Source organism: Lactuca sativa, chromosome 8, assembly GCF_002870075.4.
Source record: "Lactuca sativa cultivar Salinas chromosome 8, Lsat_Salinas_v11, whole genome shotgun sequence".
NCBI lineage: Eukaryota > Viridiplantae > Streptophyta > Magnoliopsida > Asterales > Asteraceae > Lactuca > Lactuca sativa.
In genome coordinates, this window is record NC_056630.2 from 83,928,301 (window position 1) to 83,950,057 (window position 21,757).

A 21,757-nucleotide genomic window follows, 5' to 3' on the forward strand; every position below is an offset into this window, starting at 1 on the left:
GCTATTTCAGCTTCGGTACTCGGACTTTGAGTCTTACTCAACTTGGCATTACTTTGTATCGGTAATTCTCCCTTCTTCGAGTTTTCCATACTAAAACGTTTTAGTACTTTATCTAAGTAAGTGTTCTTACTAAGTCCTATTAGTCTCTTACTTCGTTCTCTCACTATCCTTATTCCCAGAATATAGGAAGCCTCTCCGAGGTCCTTCATAGCGAAGCACTTCCCAAGCCAGGACTTAACCTCCTGCAGAGTCGGGACATCGTTTCCTATGAGTAGTATTTCGTCGACATACAAAACAAGGAAGCTTACTATACTCCCACTGGATTTGACATACACACGTGATTCATCTTCGCTTCGTACAAATCCAAACTCTTTGACTTTCTCATCGAAGCAAAGATTCCATCTGCGAGATGCTTGCTTAAGTCCATAAATGGACTTTTCAAGCTTACACACTCTATTCGGATGCTTCAGATCAACAAAACCCTCTGGCTGAGCCATGTAAACATCCTCAGCCAACTTCCTATTACGGAAAGCGGTCTTGACATCCATTTGCCAAATCTCATAATCATGAAATGCAGCAATTGCTAGCATCACTCTAATAGATTTTATCTTCGCAAATGGTGAGAAGGTCTCATCATAGTCAACTCTGGGATTTTGAGTAAAGCCTTTCTCAACCAATCGCACCTTATATGTGTGTACATTTCCACCCACGTCGGTCTTCTTCTTGAAGATCCACTTGCACCGAACGGTCTTACGTCCAGGCACATTATCAACCAAATTCCAAACTTGGTTGTCATACATGGACTGGATCTCGCTGTCCATTGCCTCTTTCCATTTTGCAGACTCTGGGTCTGCCATGGCTTCCTTATAGCTATTAGGTTCATCTAAATTTATTAGTGTACCATCACTAATATACGTATACCCTTCGGTAGTAATATGAAAACCATAAAACTGGGGTTGAACTCTAACTCTTTCGGAACATCTAAGAGGTAAGGGCTCGTCAATCGGTTCAACCGGAGTTTCCTCCTCGAGTTGAGTGCCAATGGTAGAGGTTCCTTCATCAATCGACTCTTGAATCTCTTCAAGCTCGATTTTCCTCCCACTGTCTCCTTGGCTTATGAGTTCTCGTTCTCGGAAAACTCCTCTCCTCGCAACAAAGACAACATTGTCCTTTGGTCTATAGAAGAGATATCCAAAGGATTTCTGCGGGTAGCCGATGAAAATACATCGCTCACTACGAGGTTTGAGCTTGTCGTGAGTATCTCGTCTTACGAAAGCCTCACAACCCCAAACCTTGATATGTGCTAATGAGGTAGCTTTCCCTGTCCACATCTCGTGAGGTGTTTTGGCAACCTTTTTAGTAGGGACTCGGTTAAGGATATGGGCGGCAGTCTCTAAGGCATACCCCCATAATGAGATAGGTAGTGAAGCATGACTCATCATAGAGCGGACCATGTCTAACAAGGTTCGATTACGCCTTTCTGCCACACCATTTAACTGCGGTGTCCTAGGTGGCGTCAATTGTGAAACTATTCCACACTCCTTGAGATAATCGTGGAATTCAAGACTTAGGTACTCTCCTCCTCGATCGGATCGAAGCATCTTGATTTTCCTGCCCAATTGGTTCTCCACTTCATTCTTGAACTCTTTGAACTTTTCAAACGTTTCTGACTTTTGCTTGATTAAGTAGATATACCCATATCTAATATAGTAATCGGTAAAGGTCACATAGAAGCGGTTCCCATCCTTTGTGGTTGATCTAAACGGTCCACATACATCGGTATGTATGAGGTCCAATAGACCCTCACCCCTTTCACATGTACTAGTGAAGGGTGACTTGGTCATCTTTCCAAGTAAACAAGACTCGCATGTGTCATCTTCCCTAAGGTCGAATGACTCCAACACTCCATCCTTTTGGAGTTGGGCTATGCGCTTCTTGTTGACATGTTCAAGACGACAATGCCACAAGGATGCTTTATCCATACTATTGGAAGAATCCATGCATAAAACATCATTTCCTAGGTTATCTACAATCATAACATTTTCATAAATTCCATTACATGGTATTGCTTCAAAATATAAGACACCATTTAGATAAGCACAAATAGAACCATTCTCATTATTAAAGAAAATCTAAATCCTTGTCTAAACAAACCATGAAATGAAATGATGTTTCTTGCCATTTCTGGCGAATAGCAACAATTGTTCAAATCTAAACATAAACCATTCCTAAGCACTAGAGAATACACTCCAATCTTGGTCACAGGCGACGATCTTCTGTTCCCCATGATTAGATTTATTCTTCCATGCTCCACATCCATATTTATTCTTAGTCCCTGCAATTCAGAACAAATGTGGTAACCACACCCGGTATCGAGGACCCAAGAAATAGCATGAGATGAATCATTAGATTTAATTGTATATATACCTACGAAAGACGGCTTGATCTTTCCTTCCCTAATGGATTGCAGGTAGTCTGGGCAGCTTCTTTTCCAATGCCCTATTTTATGGCAGTGGTGGCACTCTGCCTCATTTGGGTTAGGGTTAGGCTTAGCGGGATCAACTTTGGTCCCACTGGAAGAGGAACCATCTCGGGACTTTCCCTTGCGGTGGCTCTTAGACGGACCTTCCTCTTCTTGCCTCTTCCTTGCCCAATGGCCAAAACAGGAGCAGTGGGTGGATTGGGAGTGGGTGCAACAGACTTGTCCTTGAGGTTGCTCTCATGTAACATCCCAAAAATACGAGCCATTTTTTTTTAAAAACATGTACTTAGCAAAATATTAGGAATAAAACGTTCAACGGTCATATCATTTCACAAAAGATATTGCATGTCTGGAAAACATTCTTATAAATACATAAAAGTGTCAGAGTACAAATCCCCAGGTGATATCATAATGCGGAATATAAAGCATGTGTGTGATGTACTGCTACCGCGGCAGCTCCTTCCCCTTCGAAGAAGAGGTACCTGAAACCAAAACTAAAAATTGTAAGCACGAAGCTTATTGAGTTCCCCCACTGTACCACATACCAAATAATCACAAAACAAACATATACTTCCGGGCATATCTGGGTGCCCGACGTACCCCTTCGGTCTTCTCGACCGGATACTGACACGCATATATGGGTGCTGGTCTCCCCTTCGGTCCTTACGATCGGACACTGCCGGACATATCTGGGTGCCCGACCTACCCTTTCGGTCCTTACGACCGGATACTGCCAGGCATATCTGGGTGCCCGACCTACCCCTTCGGTCCTTACGACCGGACACTAGGGACTATTTCACCCCCTACTACTACCACATAACACATAGCACATAATCACATCATACTAACACATAAACATGTTACAGATAGTAGCAACCTTAGACGAGCATCACATAGAAAATCATCTAACATACAACTCTTACTGGTGGGCCGGCATTGTGGCCGTAGACCACCGTTACTGGAAGGTAACTCACCTCAGAGTAGCTGCTGATCTGCGCGGGAACTGACTGTCTGTTGATGCTGCTGCCCCGGGAATCCTCCGGCTATAATTCCCACGAAACACTCAGTCAAATACTGCTAACCGACCCCTAATCAACCAAGAGTCCAAGTCAAAGTCAACTGCCAGTTGACCTGACTCGCCGAGTTGGCTTGCCAACTCGCCGAGTCCATTTCCCTTAGTCTGACCATGAATTCGTCTCTACTCGTCGAGTTAGGCGTTGACTCGACGAGTTTTCCTTCTATACCCAAGGCCAATAGTCCTTCATCCTACTCGCCAAGTTGTATGAACAACTCGCCGAGTTCATCTTCATCCGAAGAACACTTTATGCTGTGACTCGCCGAGTTGTATGAACAACTCGCCTAGTTGTTCTTGAGGCAAGAAGATTGCCTTGAACTCGCCAAGTCATGGCATTGACTCGCTGAGTTACTTCACGAGTGAGTCTAGCTTCCGACCCACCGAGTCCTATCCCACGACTCACCACTCCACCCCGCAAACACGAAGAGGGGGAAAACTCGGGGACTCGCGACTTGACTCGCCGAGTCAGATGAATGAATCGCCGAGTCGGCCACATGCAAATACTATACACGCGATTCTGCTTGAATCCAGCTCATGCTATTCATAGATCTGGGTTTCTAGGGCATGAATAACACGTAAAGTTTCCAACTTTACGTGTAAATAATCACCAATGAAGGTTTTAGGGCTCAAAATGCACCAAAAGGGGTAGATCTAGGACTTTCATGCAATATGACTCCATAAAGGCAGTAGATCCAAGTTCCAGTGACTAAATACTGCCTAGATCTAAAGGCTAACAACTCAATACAACCCACAATGCACAAACAAACTTGGGGAATGGCTCAAGAAGGACTTTCATGAAGCTAATAGAGACTACAAGCTTGAAAACAGAGGGGAAATGAGCTATACCTCAAGGAAAACGTTGAGATGTCAGAAAGATGCTTGGCCTCCTTCTCCTCTTATTGATCTACACTTATTCCTCCTCAAAAACTTCAAGAACACACACAAAAACACTTTAATCTCACAAAGAATAAGGGAAAAACGATGTTGGGAGCTCTGAGGGTGATGGGGGCGAGCTTGGGGTGGAAATGAGGGTTTAAATAGGATGCAAACCCTTGAAATTTAGGGTTTCATCAAACAGCTGTGACTTGCCGAGTCCAGAATATGGACTCGCCGAGTCGCCAACTTAAACGTGTTCCGGATCCCGTCCCTGCTCGGCGAGTCGGACCTGCAACTACCGAGTCCAAGGCTAAAAATGAAGAACACTAAGATAAATTTTACGTACCAGAAACCAGGTGCTACATCTCAGCAACCCTAAGGAGACCTTGGAGCTTACTTAGGGTGACCTTTTCCTTGTTCATGAGGTAGGTCATCCTAAATTGATTGTAACAAGGAGGCAAGGAGTGAAGCACCATGTTGATTGCCAAGTCTTCCCCAAAGTCAACATTCAACTTGCGGAGACGATCGACATACCTTTGCATCTTTTGCAGGTGCACGGTTAGAGATTCTCCATGACCCATTTTAGCGGAGATCATGTTAGTGAAGATCTCGTAACGTTCCTGCCTTGTGTTTTGATGGTATCTCTCCAAAAAGTCTTGGTGCATTTCGTACGGATACATGTCCTCATAGGAATTTTGGAATTCGGCATTCATCGTGGCTATCATGATGCAATGAACCTTCGTCGCATCACGTTCATGAGTCTCAAAAGCAGTCATTTCAGCCGGAGTAGCGATTTCTGGGTTGATCTTCTTGAGCTTCTCATCGAGGACATACTCCTTGTCCTCGTAGCAAGAAATTGTGCGAATATATCTTATCCATTCGCTAAAGTTCGTCCCATCAAAAGTCACCTTTTGGCAAAGGCTCATCAATGTGAATGAGCTAGCAACAGCGTTGTTTGCGTTCGACATCTACAAATAGAAAGGACAAAGATAGATTAGAATTTGAATCCCTAATAATCACCCAATAAAAAAATTAGGGCTAGGATCCAACAACAATATTTACATATTAGAAAAGGGATGTCGTAATCTAACATGCAAACAATTTGAAGGTAAGTGAATGACGATTCACTAATTCTCCACCATGAAAACATTACTTTAAGTTCTAAATGTATTGAGAATCCCAAGGTTTTTGTTGAGATTCATTGAACTTTTCAATGGCATGTTTAAATCTCGATATGCCCCTCTCGTTTGTGACTAGGATACCGAGGATCACAAAGTGGGTGTGAATTACCATGCAAATTCACACGGTGCCTTCATTGTAACAATCACCTATTCGATGTGCCGGTAAACCACACACGCTCCATCGAACTAGGATAAACAATGAATCACCCTTTGCCACCTTTGCTTAGACCAATTAGTGTGCTGGTAAACCACACACGCTCCACTAACTTCTTAGCAAGGGTGTAAAGTGTAATTTCATGGGATTGCATCAATTTACTTTTCCTAAAGTAACTAGGATTGGGAATTTTTGAAAACATGTAGTTACTTTGTATTTCATATTATACTTTTTAATGAGGAGATGAGGTTGCCCTATCCTACCCGTTCGGCTAACGACCCTCCACCGATCAAGCAAGTGGTGGGTGTGAGTGTACACCCATTAAGCGCTATCTTATAGGCAGCAACCTTATACCCACCTTATAGACCGACTCCGTGAATGAGGCCTACTAACGGTAAGACTAGCATTTTTGAATTAAATATATATATATATATATATATATATATATATATATATATATATATATATATATATATATTAATCTTGTAATATTATATTAGTATAAGGTTGAATTTTAAACTTGTAAAATTCTAGGGTTTGAAATTTAAATTGTCTAAATTAAACTTTTAATCACAAAACATAAATTTCAAAACTTGAGGGCAAGTTTTAAACTTTTCAAAACATAGGGGATCAAATAATAAATAATCTAAATTAACATTTAATCACATAATTATCCATATTTGATTTATTTAATTATTTCTTGCAAAACAATTTACCAATTTAATTAAAATAATTAATCAATTATCATATAAGGAAATTAATATTTAATTAATTGATAAATATCTTCAATTAGGTCAAGAATATATACTCAAATATATCATAAAATCGGATTTATATTGACCTATTAAGATTATGGTAAGTATCCAAAAGATAAACAACAAGAAATCCCGAAATTAGCTCTTTCTGACGCTCGAACTCGCCGAGTACCACAATGGACTCGCCGAGTTGAGCCTACTCGCCGAGTCCACTATGGGGCTCACCGAGTTCATCAGGCAGAATCACGAAATTCGAATTTTGCAAGCAACAAACAAGCAACCAATGCATCAATTCAATATAAACCAATCTAGTCTCTGATACCACTGATGGGTTTTAGCCATATGAACATTCCTATGTGCACATACAAACCCTAATGATTGGATATAGGTTTCTCTAATTGAACATGCATTGAATCCAAGACTTCTAATGACTATTAGAGTATAATAACATAAGAAATCAGATTTGAAAGATTACCTTGAATCACTTGCTTGAATCTTCTTGTCCTTGGAGCTTTAGAGTCACAATTGTCACTCCTCTAAAGGATTACAAACACCAACTAACAAGAGGATGATTATGGGGAGAGGAGAGAGGAGCTAGAAATCGGCCAGGGTTCTTCCAAAGGCAAGAGTGCCGATTTCATCAACCCCTTGGGTCTATTTATACTTGTAAGGCTCCTAAGGTTTCACCTTTAAAATCCTAATTAGATAACTTAGGCCCTAAGCAATCCAATACCCTAATGATAAGCCTTGGATGATTTTAAGGTCTATCCAAAGCCCTCAAAACCGTCCCCCTTTATCCTTAAGGGATTATAGCCCAAAATACAACTATCATTCAATTGACAGTTTATGCCCCTTTATTCAATTAATCTCTTTAAGTCACCAAATTAATTCCTAATTAATTTATGACTTATATTAATCAAATAATAATCTTATTATTCCTTATATTATTCTCATAACATATTAATAATATTTCTTCTCTCATTATAAATCATCCTGTCAAGTTGTTATGGTGAAGGCAACCCAAAAGGACCATGCACAATCGGGTCAAATACTTGCCTAATATAGTTACAGCCTTAGACACTATTCCAACACTTATCAGTAACACGTCCTTTAGATAAGGGAACAAAAATTCCTCCATTCTACAAGATATCCTATAGACACGATACATGGATTATAATCATTATCTCTGTCCAAGTTCTGTTTCCCGATTTTCGATTTATGATGACTAACTAATTGAAGAAACTAAATCAGTCTAGGCTTGGCCAAGCGCTTAGGGTGTCATCACTAAATCATCGAGGGGCCCACAGATATCGCTTTTATCCTACATTGGGTAAAAGGAACGGATAAACGTCAACTCATATGCTTGCTCAATTTATTCATCAAATCATACACAACAATACGTTTTATAACACCAAGTTACTGGTGCATTTACACATCATCAATGTGCAACCGACTTGCAAACTACAACTCATATGTCTATGTTTCAAGAATATATGATATTATCGTCTCACAATCATTGGTGATAAAATCCATGAAGTGATTCAAATGAGTGTGGGTTTAATCCAATACTCAAATCTTCTTATAGGAGTACTCATGAACACTGCAGCAAACTTGTGTTATGTCGAAACACTTAGACAATCTATAGTCGGATTCATGACTATCTTATTTCATTACGTACTTCCAAAGTATGATTGACTGTGTATGTTTGAATAATCTTATTACTCGGGAAGTCAAAACATGCAAAGTAAGACACAAGAATAATCTAATATAATATGGTCTCAAAAGTTTTGAATATAAATAAAACACTTATCACCATATTGATTACACTTTATTCATTGTATAATGTTTCGACTAATCAACTCAATACTTGAATTAAAACAACAGTTATCCCATGCTCCAAGCATGCACACTATGTTTGCATATTGTCCTTACCTTGTGAAATAGATCAATTGAACACATTTCTAATGATGCTCATTTCACAATTTCCTAATCCTTATTATAAATGTAAGAATACCAAACTCTTGCCACTATTAGAATGTGTTAGATTGTAAACTACCATGCAATGATCCTTTTGTAATGTTAAGGCACCAAAGTCACAGAGACTTTTCCAATTACAAAAGTTTCCATTGGAGATTGATACTAAACAATTCCATGGAAGCAAAGTGTCAAATTCAAAGTAAAATCCTTTGAACATTCTTTTTGCATAAAAGTTTCTAATCCTACACATAAATTCTCAATTTTCAACTCCCATAATGGAAACATTTCCATATTGTCATATGATTATCTATTCTTAATTGAATCCTATCTATTCATAATTATATCAATATGGTCCATCCATTACTATACCTCCAACTATCCACAAGCAACCAATCTTCAGTAAACTTAGATTGTCCTTGGCAGTTGTTTAACAATTTTAGTCATATCTGGTTCTGATCCTTTTTTCCTTTAATTCCTTAGGCATTTGGAAAATTAGAACATACGATTATTATAACATATGCAATTGATCCTATAAACGAAGCATATGAGATACAGTTCATAATAAATATATGATACTTTACCAATCTCTTGTTATAATATTTCCATACACAAAATTTCCTTATGTTAAAACATTTCAACATAACATTCATGCATTGCTAACTCGCAATAACTATCATAATGTTTTTTTTTCAAACTCTCCCTTAAATCCTACTATAGCGAAACAACTTTTCAAACTCTACAACTTTGCAAATTAATTTTTTTCCCTATAAATAGCATTGCTAACTCGCAATAACTATCATAATGATTATGCTCCCACTAGCACAATAATTATGTTCTTTCTAGCATAACACTTATGCTCCCACTAGCTTTGACATATATCCAGAAATCAGTTGGACTTCTAGAAATCAATACTTATTGACTTTCTTACCAAAGTTCAGATTTCTGATACAAGATGCTTCGACAAGACTTTATCTAGGCTTCTCAAACTCATACACTTTTCCTTAGATATCTCATATGTGTGTCTAAACTATATCAGAACTTACAACATTAAGTCCCAAATGTTCAGACTATTTTCCGTTTCTCATAATTCGAACTATGAAGAGGGATGGCGTAATCATACTCGAATTTGAGAATGCAATCACAGCTGCTAATACCTTAAAATCCACTTAGTGAAAGCGTTTCCTCACAATCATATTCATGAAGCGGAGAGAAACCTTATGTCACTTACATTTTATGGTGTATGTGTTCCTCTCCATGTGAATTTGTCATAACCATTTGTGACAAATCCGAACTCATATGGACTGAACTTGTTCAATCTTAATTTCTTTCCATTTGGTAGCACAAGGTCCTACCATTTCTTCCAAGTTATTGAGCAGCTCACCCATACAGATTAATGTACTTTCACTGATCATGGTATTTTGCCTTATGCGATCAAATGAGGACTCATAGAACTCACATGCATAGTCAACTTAACTGGAATGACATAGAAACAAGAATGCTTCAACATGATAGGTTACAAACCTAAGTCGTGTGCTAGTGGTAAACACTAGGTTTATTCTTGATTGGTTCTTGAAACTATTCAAGATTATTAAGACTCCCACTGACCTCTTGACATATAAGATTCTCTTGTCAAGAAACATTCCTTGACAAACAAATTTTCAAGAGTTAGTGCGGGTTCTTATCAAGAAAAACACTTCACTTAATTGGTCTTAGTTGGTCTTTGTTTTAGCCAAAACATCGCAACTATCAATTCCAAATGTGCAACAGTAAGAAACATTTCTACTCCACATTTCATGAGCTGTTATAAACCTACTTAGAACATGTTACTCAAGGTACAACTTGGAGTAACTTAGAGTATTACTCTGAGAACCAATTTTGGAACGAATTATGACTCATCTTCTTAATTTAACCATTTCAAAAATTCCCGATTCCTCTTCTTAGCCATACAAGTGCACTAAGTTATCCTTAGAGGATCAATTGTGATATAGTTTCATAATCACTAAGATGAGCATAAAACACAATACTAAAGTACGCTCTTTTCCTTTCAGATCGGAGAAACTTTTATCTTTCTGCATAGTTTGATTCTTCTTATTCTTTCTGCTATACTTTGAATTTTTTCAATGTATCAGAATTATACTTAATCTCGAAGCATAATCATATTTACTAAACTTTTAGTAAATTATGATGAATAGTCTTTATCATTCTTTGTGGTGGATTTGACAAGCACACATCAATATGCACTAGATCCTTAAGTCTTTCACATAACTCACAGACATATGTGACCAAGGAATTAGTCTTAATTTCCTAAAGATGAAGATTCTCATTCATCACACCATACAAGTCGCATGATTCCAAGTTTCTTTCCAATTGAAACTTTGGTGATGAGAATCCTTCCTTATTTGGTAAACTATGACACTTACCACAAATGATATAACTAAGAATCAAATCCATTGTAACAATATATAAAACACCAATTTTCACAAATGAAATTGCAAGGAAATTTAAAATAAGACAAAATCAAAATTTTTCTTTATTTATCAAATGCGGAAAACTCGTCCTTACAACGCAAATACATATGAAAAGTATGTTTCTAAATATTCCTAAGCAACCTATCATAACTCCTAAGCAACCGCTCAAAAATCTGATCATCGAACCATGTGATTGGAATCCATTTCTTCATGATCAGACTCACCATGCTATTTTCTTTAAGCTTCCTTCTTTCTCTTTGATTCTGCAAAACATCAAAACGTAACTTTACATCATGTAATAAGAATCACTAAATGGGAACTTAATAGAGTTAGATAATGGACTTACCTGAAGTAGAGTCATACAGTTTGACTTTACCATATCTTAGATCTCTCAAGTTGTCAGGGCAGCTTCTCTTCCAACGTCCCTTCAAATGGCAGTAAAAACAGATGGCTTCTTTTACATCAGCACATGAGACAATCCCAGAACTGGCCATTCCCTTTACCATTTGGTCAAATGGTTTAACCTTCGCCGATCCCTTTCCATTGGGGAGATAAAACTTTTCTGTCCTTCCAATGTTGTCATTTTCAATGGAAGTTTGGGAGATTGATCTTCCAATAAAATTTGCTTGACCAGTACGCCAAATCATTGCTGATTCAGCAGCAATTAGCAAATTGGTAAGATCGATAAGGGTCACGTCGTGATATATCATATAATAATCATTAATGAACTCACTATATGACCTAAGAAGTGATTAAAGAACCAAGTCAACATCTAGCTTCCTCGAGACATCGACACCCAACATTCCTAGCCTGTCAATATGTAACCTCATCTCCAAGATATGAGCACATACATACTTTCCATCTTCGTGTTTGCTTGCCAACAAGGCTTGAGTGATCTTGAACTTTTCAAGTCGATGAACATGTGGGCCAGGGAGAATAATTGCAGGAGGTGGAGGAAGTGTAGTAAGATTTCGTAGAACATCTTCACGAGAAAAGCCTTTTCCAGAAGATTCAGGAAGACCATAGTTGTCAATACTAGACATCTACAAGGGAGAAATTCAAGTAAGTTGATTTAATCTTTAGTATATCACCCAAATGAAATATTAAGGCTAGGACCTAACACAATAATTCACAATTCAGAAGAGGGATGCCGTAATTCAATTGCAAATTATCTGAAAGTATGTAAATGACGATTTACCAATTCCACCATGAAAACGCAATTTAAACGAATTAAGTTTTAGATGAAATTCATAGATCTTTTGAGATTGAAATTTTCAATGACATGTTTAATCTCGATTATGCCCTTCAAGTTTGTGACTAGGATACCGAGGATCACAAACAAGGTGTGAATAACCATGCAAATTAGCTTGGTACTCTTGAAGTCATTTATCACCTAATCAATGTGTCGGTTAACCACACACGCTCTATTGATCTATGATAAACTACGATCAACCCATTGCCATCATTCATTAGTCCCATATTCGTGTGCCGGTTAACCACACACGCTCCACTAACGACCAATAAGGTGAAATGTGCAATTTCATGGATTAGCACCAAATTCACATTTTTCTTAAAGTAACTAAGATTGGGAATTTATAAAACATTTAGCTACTTGTATTTCATTATACTTATTAATGAAAGTTTGTGTCCTATCCTACCCGTTCGGCTAACGACTCTCCACTGGTCAAGGGTGTGGTGGGTAAGAGTATATACCCAATGACAGTCATTTTACAGGCCGCTTCCTTAAATACCCCTTATAGACCAGCTTCATGAATGAGGTCTACTAACGGTAAGACTGACTTTTAACTTATACATGTCTAATATATTAGACTTTTAATTTTATATAGTATAAGGGTGTATTTTACACATTTAAAATACTAAGTGGTTTAATCTATGAATAAATAAGACATTTAATTCAATTAAACTTAAACCATGTCTTTATGAATTTATTAATTCTCTTTTTTATTTAAACACTTAATTAATTTAATAAAACGATAAGGGTGTAATTTGAACAATTCAAAATATAAAGGTTCTAAATTTAAGATTTCAAAATTAAGGCTATTTAATTAAATTTGAAGTTACAAAACCAAGAGGTGCACTTATGAACCTTTTCAAATTACTAGGGATTTATAATTTAATATTTCAAAATAGAAACCTCTTAAATTCCACAACTTTAGGGCAAATTTTGAAACTTTTCAAAACTCTTGGAGTAATTTGACAACAATTAAATTAATCATATAATTAACTATATCTTAAAAATGACCTAATCTAATTTCGTATAGCAAGATGATTCAAATCAAATTCTACAAATAAATAGTTTTTCACAAAATCAAGTAATTATCTTAAAATTTGACAATCATCATTCAGTTGGATGAGGATAATCATTACCTTATCAGAAAAATTGAATTTTAACATTCAAAACAGTTTGTAGTAATGATCCTAATCCAAAACTAGCCAAAAAAACTTGAAAAACTGCAAACCGATGATCCAACTCGTCGAGTTCATGGCATGGACTCATCGAGTTAGAACAACTCATCGAGTTCCCTCATCGGACTCGACGAGACCAGCAGTCAAAGGCCAAAAATGGATTTTTTTCAGCTTTGAAAATAACACAATTGCATCAATATAACAGAAAACACCCTAGGCTCTGGCACCACTGATGGGTTTTGAGCACTATAACAATCCTATGGTGCATATACAACCCTAATGCTTTGGATCTAAGTTTTCGTTATACATGCAATTTCACTTCATCCAAAGCATAAACCTTAACTAGCAAACAATTGGAAATTTACAACAAAAAAAAAACTATTTAGATGAATACCTCTTAGTTGTAGCTTATAGTTCTTGGCATTTCAAGAGCTTAATACCTTGAATGTGATACCTCTAACAAGTCAAACACCAAAAGCAAATGGAGGAATATAAGAGAAAGGTTAGGAGGCACCCAAAAACGGCTAAGGTTTATTCTTGGAAGTCTTGGCCAACTTTTGGAGTGCTAGGGGTTACATTTATAATGTGGAATTCTTAGGGATTCATCTTGGAAACCCTAATTCATATGATTAGGCTTTAATCAATCCAATAACTCATTTGATGGGCCTTTTGCACTAACTCTTCATGGACTTTCACATAGAATTAGTCCATCCCAAATCAACATGGATCATTAGCCCACACTATATGTCTTATTGATTTACTTAATCAGTCCCCGTTAATTTATTTAATCTCTTTTGATCAATAAATTAATTCCAAATTAATTGTTGATCAATACCAATTAAATAGTATGATTTCTTAATTACTATATTATTCTTATACTATATTCCTAAATCAAAAATAACCTCTTTGTCAAATATCCATCTAATCAAATTGCACCGGTGAAGGTAACCCAAAAGGACCATGCGGTCCATGCTACTATCGGGTCAACTACATACCAATTATAGTTATGGGGTTAGACACCTAATCCAACAAGAACAACATGCTAGTGATAGGCTATCTATATAGGGGACGGTTCACTTGAGATTAAAAAAAATATAGATCTTGAGATTCAACCTCATCCATATATTTCTCATTTACTGTTCTAATGCTCTAGCGTACCGGCATCAACGGGGTATGCCTAATCATAAATGATTATATGACATAGAGGTATAACATATACGATTATACATGTTTATACGCATATGCCTAATCATAAATGATTATATACATACATATATATATATATATATGTCTATTCACATATTGAGTAATCATTGATGATTATGACTGATGGTGGCAGAAGAGGTGGTGGTGACAGAGGTGGCTGTAGTATAAGTAACGGAGGTGACAATGGTGGGGTCGGCTGGTCTTAGTGGTGGTGGTAATGGTGGTGGCGCTGGCGGTTATGGTGGTGGGGATGGTAGCAGAGGAGAAAGGAACGGACGGTGCTGTATAATCATTTATGATTATACCAGGCCTGTCGCGCCAGTACATCGGAGGGTTAGAGCGGAATATGTGAAATACGTGGCTGAGGTTGAATCTCAAGATCTCTATTTTATTTTTAATCTCAACGGAACCTACCTATATATATATATATATATATATATATATATATATATATATATATATATATATATATATATAAACAGGTTCCGACAGTTACCCAACGGGTAACAGTTCTGAAAAATTAAGAACCAGAACCGTAACCGTTTAAGGCAGTTCCAAAATTTTAGGAACCAGAACTGGAACCGCATAAGACGGTTCCAGTTCCCGAACTGGCAGTTCTGAAACAGTTTCAGTTCCGAAAGCGGGTACCCAGTTTCGATGCTCGCCCCTACTAACCATTGAAATAATTAGACTTAGTGAAGACCAAGTTCCAAGTGTGTATGCTTATCTTTTGATATTTTTTAAATAGATTATGTTTTGAAAAAAAAATGTTTGTTACTTATTTATTTATTACATCAAACATTTTTACCCCTAAAATAATAATAATAATAATAATAATAATAATAATAATAATAATAATAATAATAATAATAATAATAATAATAGAAAAATAATAAAATATAAAGTTTGGGAAAATTTATTATTTCATGTCTATTTATCAAGGTTCTAAATAATGTTATGTGTGACTCAGCGACAATGTCAAGTTTCAAGCTTTAACGGGCCATGACGAGACCATGCATGGCACAACAAGAAGCGTCATGGTGCAAGAGGAGAACAAGATGGTGCAATAGGGAGTGTCATGGCGCAAGAGCATCCCTCTTGGTCCACCCCTTTATCAAATGGCGCAACAAGGACCCATTGTTGCTCCATATCACTCTAAACCTCTTCCAAGTGCTCCAAACTTCTTTCAGGTGCTCTAAACCCCCTTGTACATGATCCGTTCCTTTGGCACTTGATCAGTTCCTTTTTCTGATGATCCATTCCTCTCTCAGAAGATTCGTTCCATTGTCACATGCTCCATGAACCCCAAGTGCTCCATTGAGGTCCAAGAGCTCCAAATGCTCCATGAATATGATCCAAATGATTGAGTCACATTTAATAATCTCCACCTTGACTTGAGCATCCTCTGAACTACATCTTGAACAAGAACTTCCTCTCCTATCCTGCCATCAAGCCTCGAAGGGCTTACCTCCTACGAACATTAACCAAGTCCAGTTCAAGCTTGAACTTCTCTCAGGGCAACGTCCTTGTCACCATGTCTTCCAGATTCTCCTTGGCACTATACTTACATAACCTGTCATAGAACATGATAGGTTTCTCCACCTTCAAAAGAAGACTCTAAATGTAACTCCCGCATATTCGGGTTAGTCAATTTAGAGATAATTAGCGTAAAAAATAACTTTTTTTTATATAAGATTATTTAGAATACATAATCTTGACCAAGTTATAGTACATGTTACAAGGGTTCCGTACATATAAAGAACGCTGAAATCCGAGTTATAACAAAGAAGTTATGACCCGACGAAGTTTTACGGCAAAACCGACACGACACTGGGAATCGTAAAAAGTGAATTTACGATAAAATACTTTCTAGCCTTAGCGATCTAAATGAAAGTCGTAGTATATGTTAAAACGAGAGTGTGCATAAAAAAGAATGTCCAAATCTGACTTCGTATGAGGAAGTTATGATTTTTCTAAGATTTAGCATAACAGTGCACAACACGAAAATTGAATTTTAGATCGGTTAATTTTTAGCCAAAATAATCTAAACAAGAAATGAATATATCGTTAGCATGAGTTCAAAGATAAAAATACATTTGAAAACGGAGCTCGTATGCGAAAGATATGGACAAAACTCAGTTCATACTCTTCGAGCGCGATAAATTCGATACAATTTTGCAAATCGGAGATAGAATGAGAATTAGCCGACGGGTTCTAAATGAAAGTTGTACTACTCATAAATAACAACGTGTGGATATAAATAACGTAGAAAATGGAGCTCGTACGCGGAAGATACAGACGAAACTTAGGGCCTACTCTACGATAAAACCCCTATAAATAAAGGGTGAATCCTTCATATTTTCTTCACACCATAAGCCTTTCTTTCTTTCTCTAACTTCTCTCTAGACTCCCAAAACCCCTATGAATCCCTAGTAACCTCAAGTTGCTAGAGGAAAGACCCGGAGCACCCAAAGGCTCCGAGAAAAAGAGCTTTTCAGCTTTTCAGCTCTGCTCCAGCGGAACCCAGTTTTTAGCAAAACCCGCTGTAAGTGAGATACGCCTACCCTACTTTAAATATAGATTATATTTAAATATAATATTGTTATTATGAACCCATAAATAAGATTTATCAGTGATTTGAAGTCGTTATACTGATTAATCTACTTACGGGGATGATGTCTAGGCTGTGATTTAGTGAGGTGTTTAAAGTGGAATTTCAAACAGTATACTTCGTATACTAAACGGACCCTACCTCCGATATGATCCTACCTAGTTGTTCCTTACTTGATAGATCATGAAGTAGACTTTGATTTAATGATGAATCTAGACTAATAATTAGTCGCAATAAATATTAGAGTAAAACTTAGAGATAATATTGCTAGGTTTCGTTGAAGGAAAATAGAATCTTTAGAAGCGAAACCCTGTCCGAGTTTGGAATCATCACTTTGACAAGTGAATAGTCCCTTTCATGAACATGATTTTAATACAAGTATTAATTAAAGTATTAAATATATGTTAAAGAGTTAAATATTTGTTGAAGAGTTTATGTATGAGTGCATAGTCCCTTTCATGAACATGATTTTAATACAAGTATTGATTGAAGTATTAAATATATGTTCATGTGTGAGTTATTTGATGTTGCCAGAAATACGTGTTAAAAAACATACCTGATTATATATGATGATTTAGGATAAAAAGTAAACCTAAATTAATTATGGGGAATATTGGGTAGTATATTCTTATGAGTACGAGTGAGTTATACACAGAGAATAGAACTTTAAGTTATGTCATTGATCCGGGAGCATAGATTAGACACAATCATTGTCCCTAGTCCGAGAGTATGGATTGGAGATAGTCAATTTTCATTGACTGGGAGTATAAATTAAGACATAGTCAGTTGTCATTAATCTGGGAGTATGGATTCAGACATAGTTAGTTGTCCTTAGTCCGGGACTATGGATAGGACATAGTTATTTGACATTAATCCGGGAGTATGGATTTAGACATTTGTCCCTAGTCCGAGAGTATGGAATGGGAACGGTTATTGATCCGAGAGCATGGATTAGATCCGAGATTATGGATTAAGTAAAGAGATAAATTTTAAGGTCCGAGAGTATGGATAGTGTCGTTGTGAGGATCGACGGGGTGGGGTAAGAGTTGCTTATATTCATATGGTGAAATTGTATATTTTGAGTTCTCAATTATATATATCATATAACCTTTTAGGATTGAAACCCCTATGTACTCACCAGGTTTCCTTACCTGATCCACTCAGTTTATTTCTATCACAAGTGTCGATATGAAGCTATAATACACTGAGAGACTAAGGAGATATAGATCACTAGTGTAAATGAATGTAAGACCTGTTTATGCTTATATTTCTGTATTGACAATGACATCCCAATGTTTTAAAAAGGAATAAAATACATTTATTCAAAAATGCTTTGATAATATATTTATCATGTTTTTTTGGGAACAAATTCCGTAACATATTTCTTTAAAAGATACTATGATTTTCAAAATAAAGCATAAACAAAACTGTGTGGGGTTTCTGTTTCAAACTCCACCTTTTGGCTAGCATCCTGATCATTCCTCGCAACACTTATACCACCTCCTCTATGGTTACAGATAGCAGATTCAAAGGTCACATATCTGCTAATAAGGAATTTTGGAGCTTGTTCTTCTGTACACCATAAACGATTACCTTTCCCTTCAAATGCATATCCTAGAGACATGCACTTCATTTCCTTGCGCTCCAATTTACCATCATTTACACGAGCATACACAGAGCATCCAAACATTCGAAACGAGTGTTCTCGGAGGGTTTCCTATACCATACCTCTTGAGGAGTCTTACAATCAATTACAGTTAATGGAGATATATTCGCCAGATAGCAAGCAGTATTGATTGTTTCCGCCCAAAATTGCTCCGATAAATCGACAAATAATCGCATGCTCTACTAGTTTTTGGTTCATTCAATTATGAGTTACCTGACATGGTTCCCGATCTGTTTCTCAACCATCGTTTTCCACACCTTGAATCGCCCAAACACTTCATCTTCATCCTTTGTCTTCAGAAAATACACCAAGGTATTCCTTGAATAATCATAGCTAAAAGTCACAAAGTATTGACATCCACCATGATACTTCACAAGAGAGGTGTTGGGTTTGATCCAAAAGAGCATCCTATGTGCTCGTGCTCATGCAAACACTAAAGCTTGGATCTAGGTTTCTCTATTGTACATGCAATTCATCCAAGACTTATTAACCCTGGATCTAGCATACATATTTCGAAATTATCATATGAAAACAGATCTAGATGATTACCTCTTTAACAATGGATTGAATCTTCTTGTCTTGGAGCTTAGAGTCACAAATGTCACTCCTCTAATGGCTTACAAACACCACACAAGCAAGAGGATGATATTGGAGAGAGGAGAAAGGCACAATTTCAGCTATGAACTCTTCTAGGGTTTCTAGTGGCCGGAATCTGATGCCCTAGGGGTTCTATTTATACTTGTTCTGCTAGGGTTTCAGTCAAAAACCCTAATGGACAGATTAGGCCTTAAGAATGTTGGATAAGGTGTCTAATTCCATAACTATTTCTGGTATGTACTTGACCCGACCCGACACAGTCCATTTGGGTTGCATGACACCATGCAATTGGATAAACTAAATGAAATAAATAACACTTGTGGTTTATTAATATATTATAAGTTCTAATATATTAATAGCATTATTTAATTAGTATTGATTAAGAATTAATTTGGAATTAATTAAGTGATCAAAAGATAACTAATTAAATATATGGGTTGATTATGTAAATCACCCATAACTTGTATAGTGGGCTAAGAGGCTCCATGGATTATCACGTTGGGTTAAACCCATAGGATGCTCCATGGGAGTTACAAACCCATTGGTCATGGAAATGAAGAGTCATGACACATTAGGGTTTACATGGTGTAACCCTAGATGTGTCAACACTATATAAGGAACATACTATCCACCAAAATCGGCTACACAAAGAGAAGTGAGGGCTAGGTCGATTTTAGAGTGTGTGCATTCTCTCTAAAGTCATTCCAAAAGCATTTGGTGTTGTGTGAAGCATTTGAGGCATCACACTTGGGGTGCTAGGCTCACAAGGTTTCAAGGAATCAAAATCAACTACAAGGTATGTATTTCTAGCTATCCTTTTAGGATTAAAGTTCCCATGTATGCTAGATGGATTATGAACCTTGGAAACCAAATTTTGCATGTATTTAGACAAACATAGATCCAAGGTTTATTAGGGTTGCATGCACACTTAGGAAGTGTTAGAATGCTCAAAACCCATCAGTGGTATCAGAGCCTAGGCTTGTTTGTTGAGTACTTGATGCAAACTTGTTTTTCAAAAGCCAAAAACTGTCCAGATAGGAAAACTCGACGAGTTCTGGCCAAAAACTCGCCGAATTTGTGTGTTAAAGCATGAAGTCGACGAGTTCCCAGTTGAACTCGACGAGTTTGTCACCCAGTGAGCAGTTTTTGGAGTTTAGCTGCTGGAAATGGACTAGAAACATTACCCTAAACTGTTTTGGTGTTGTAAAACTTGTTTTAGATGGTGTAATGGTTGTTCTAATCCATTTACAATGGCTAATATCAATTTTTCATGATTATATATGTTCATATGTTCTTGAAATGTTGATATGAATATTCATGTTCTTATGAGTTCTTGATAGATCATAGGAGTTACTTGTTTATATGATTAATTCATGATCTTTATGTGTTTTAATGGAGTCCATAACTTGTCCTCAAGTTATGGATAACCAAAAGTCTCTTTGTGTTAAAAGCCATTAAAAGAACACATAAGTTATAAAATGAAGAGTCTTCATTTTAATAACTCATAAGTTATGAATATGAAAGGTTTTGTAAAGTTACAAAACTTGCCCTCAAGTTTTGGAACATGTAAAGTCACTTAATAAACTTTAGTTCCAACCCTTAGAATTTTAAAAGTTAAAATTCAACCCTTATACTTTATATTATAAGTTAATAATATATATATGTATAAGATCAAGTCGTCTTATCGCTAGTACGCCTCATTCACGAAACTGGTATATAAGGGGGGTATAAGGTTGTTGCCTATAAAATGGCAACTTAATGGGTGTCCACTCTCACCCACCGCTTCCTTGATCGGTGGAGGGTCGTTAGCCGAACGGGTAAGACAAGGACTTATAAATTCTCATTAAAAGTGTGATGAATATTATAAAGTAACTAAATGCTTTTATTAAATTCCCAATCTTAGTTACTTTAGGAAAAATGTGAATAAGGTGCTAATCCATGAAATTACACATTACACTTTGTTTAAGTCATTGGTGGAGCGTGTGTGGTTAACCGACACACTAACTTGGACTTAACAAGGTAGGTAAAGGGTGACTTAAGGTTTATCATAGTATCGGTGGAGCGTGTGTCATTTACCGGCACATCGATTGAGTGATAAACTTTAAGGGTACCAAGTGATTTGCATGGTTACTTCACAGCTCGTTTTGTGATCCTTGGTATCCCAGTCACAAAACATGGAGGGCACACTCGAGATTAAAACATGCATTTGAAAAGTTCATTGAATCTCAAAAGAATCTAGGAATTTCTAAGAACCAATTAAAAACCTAATATTTATATTTCGT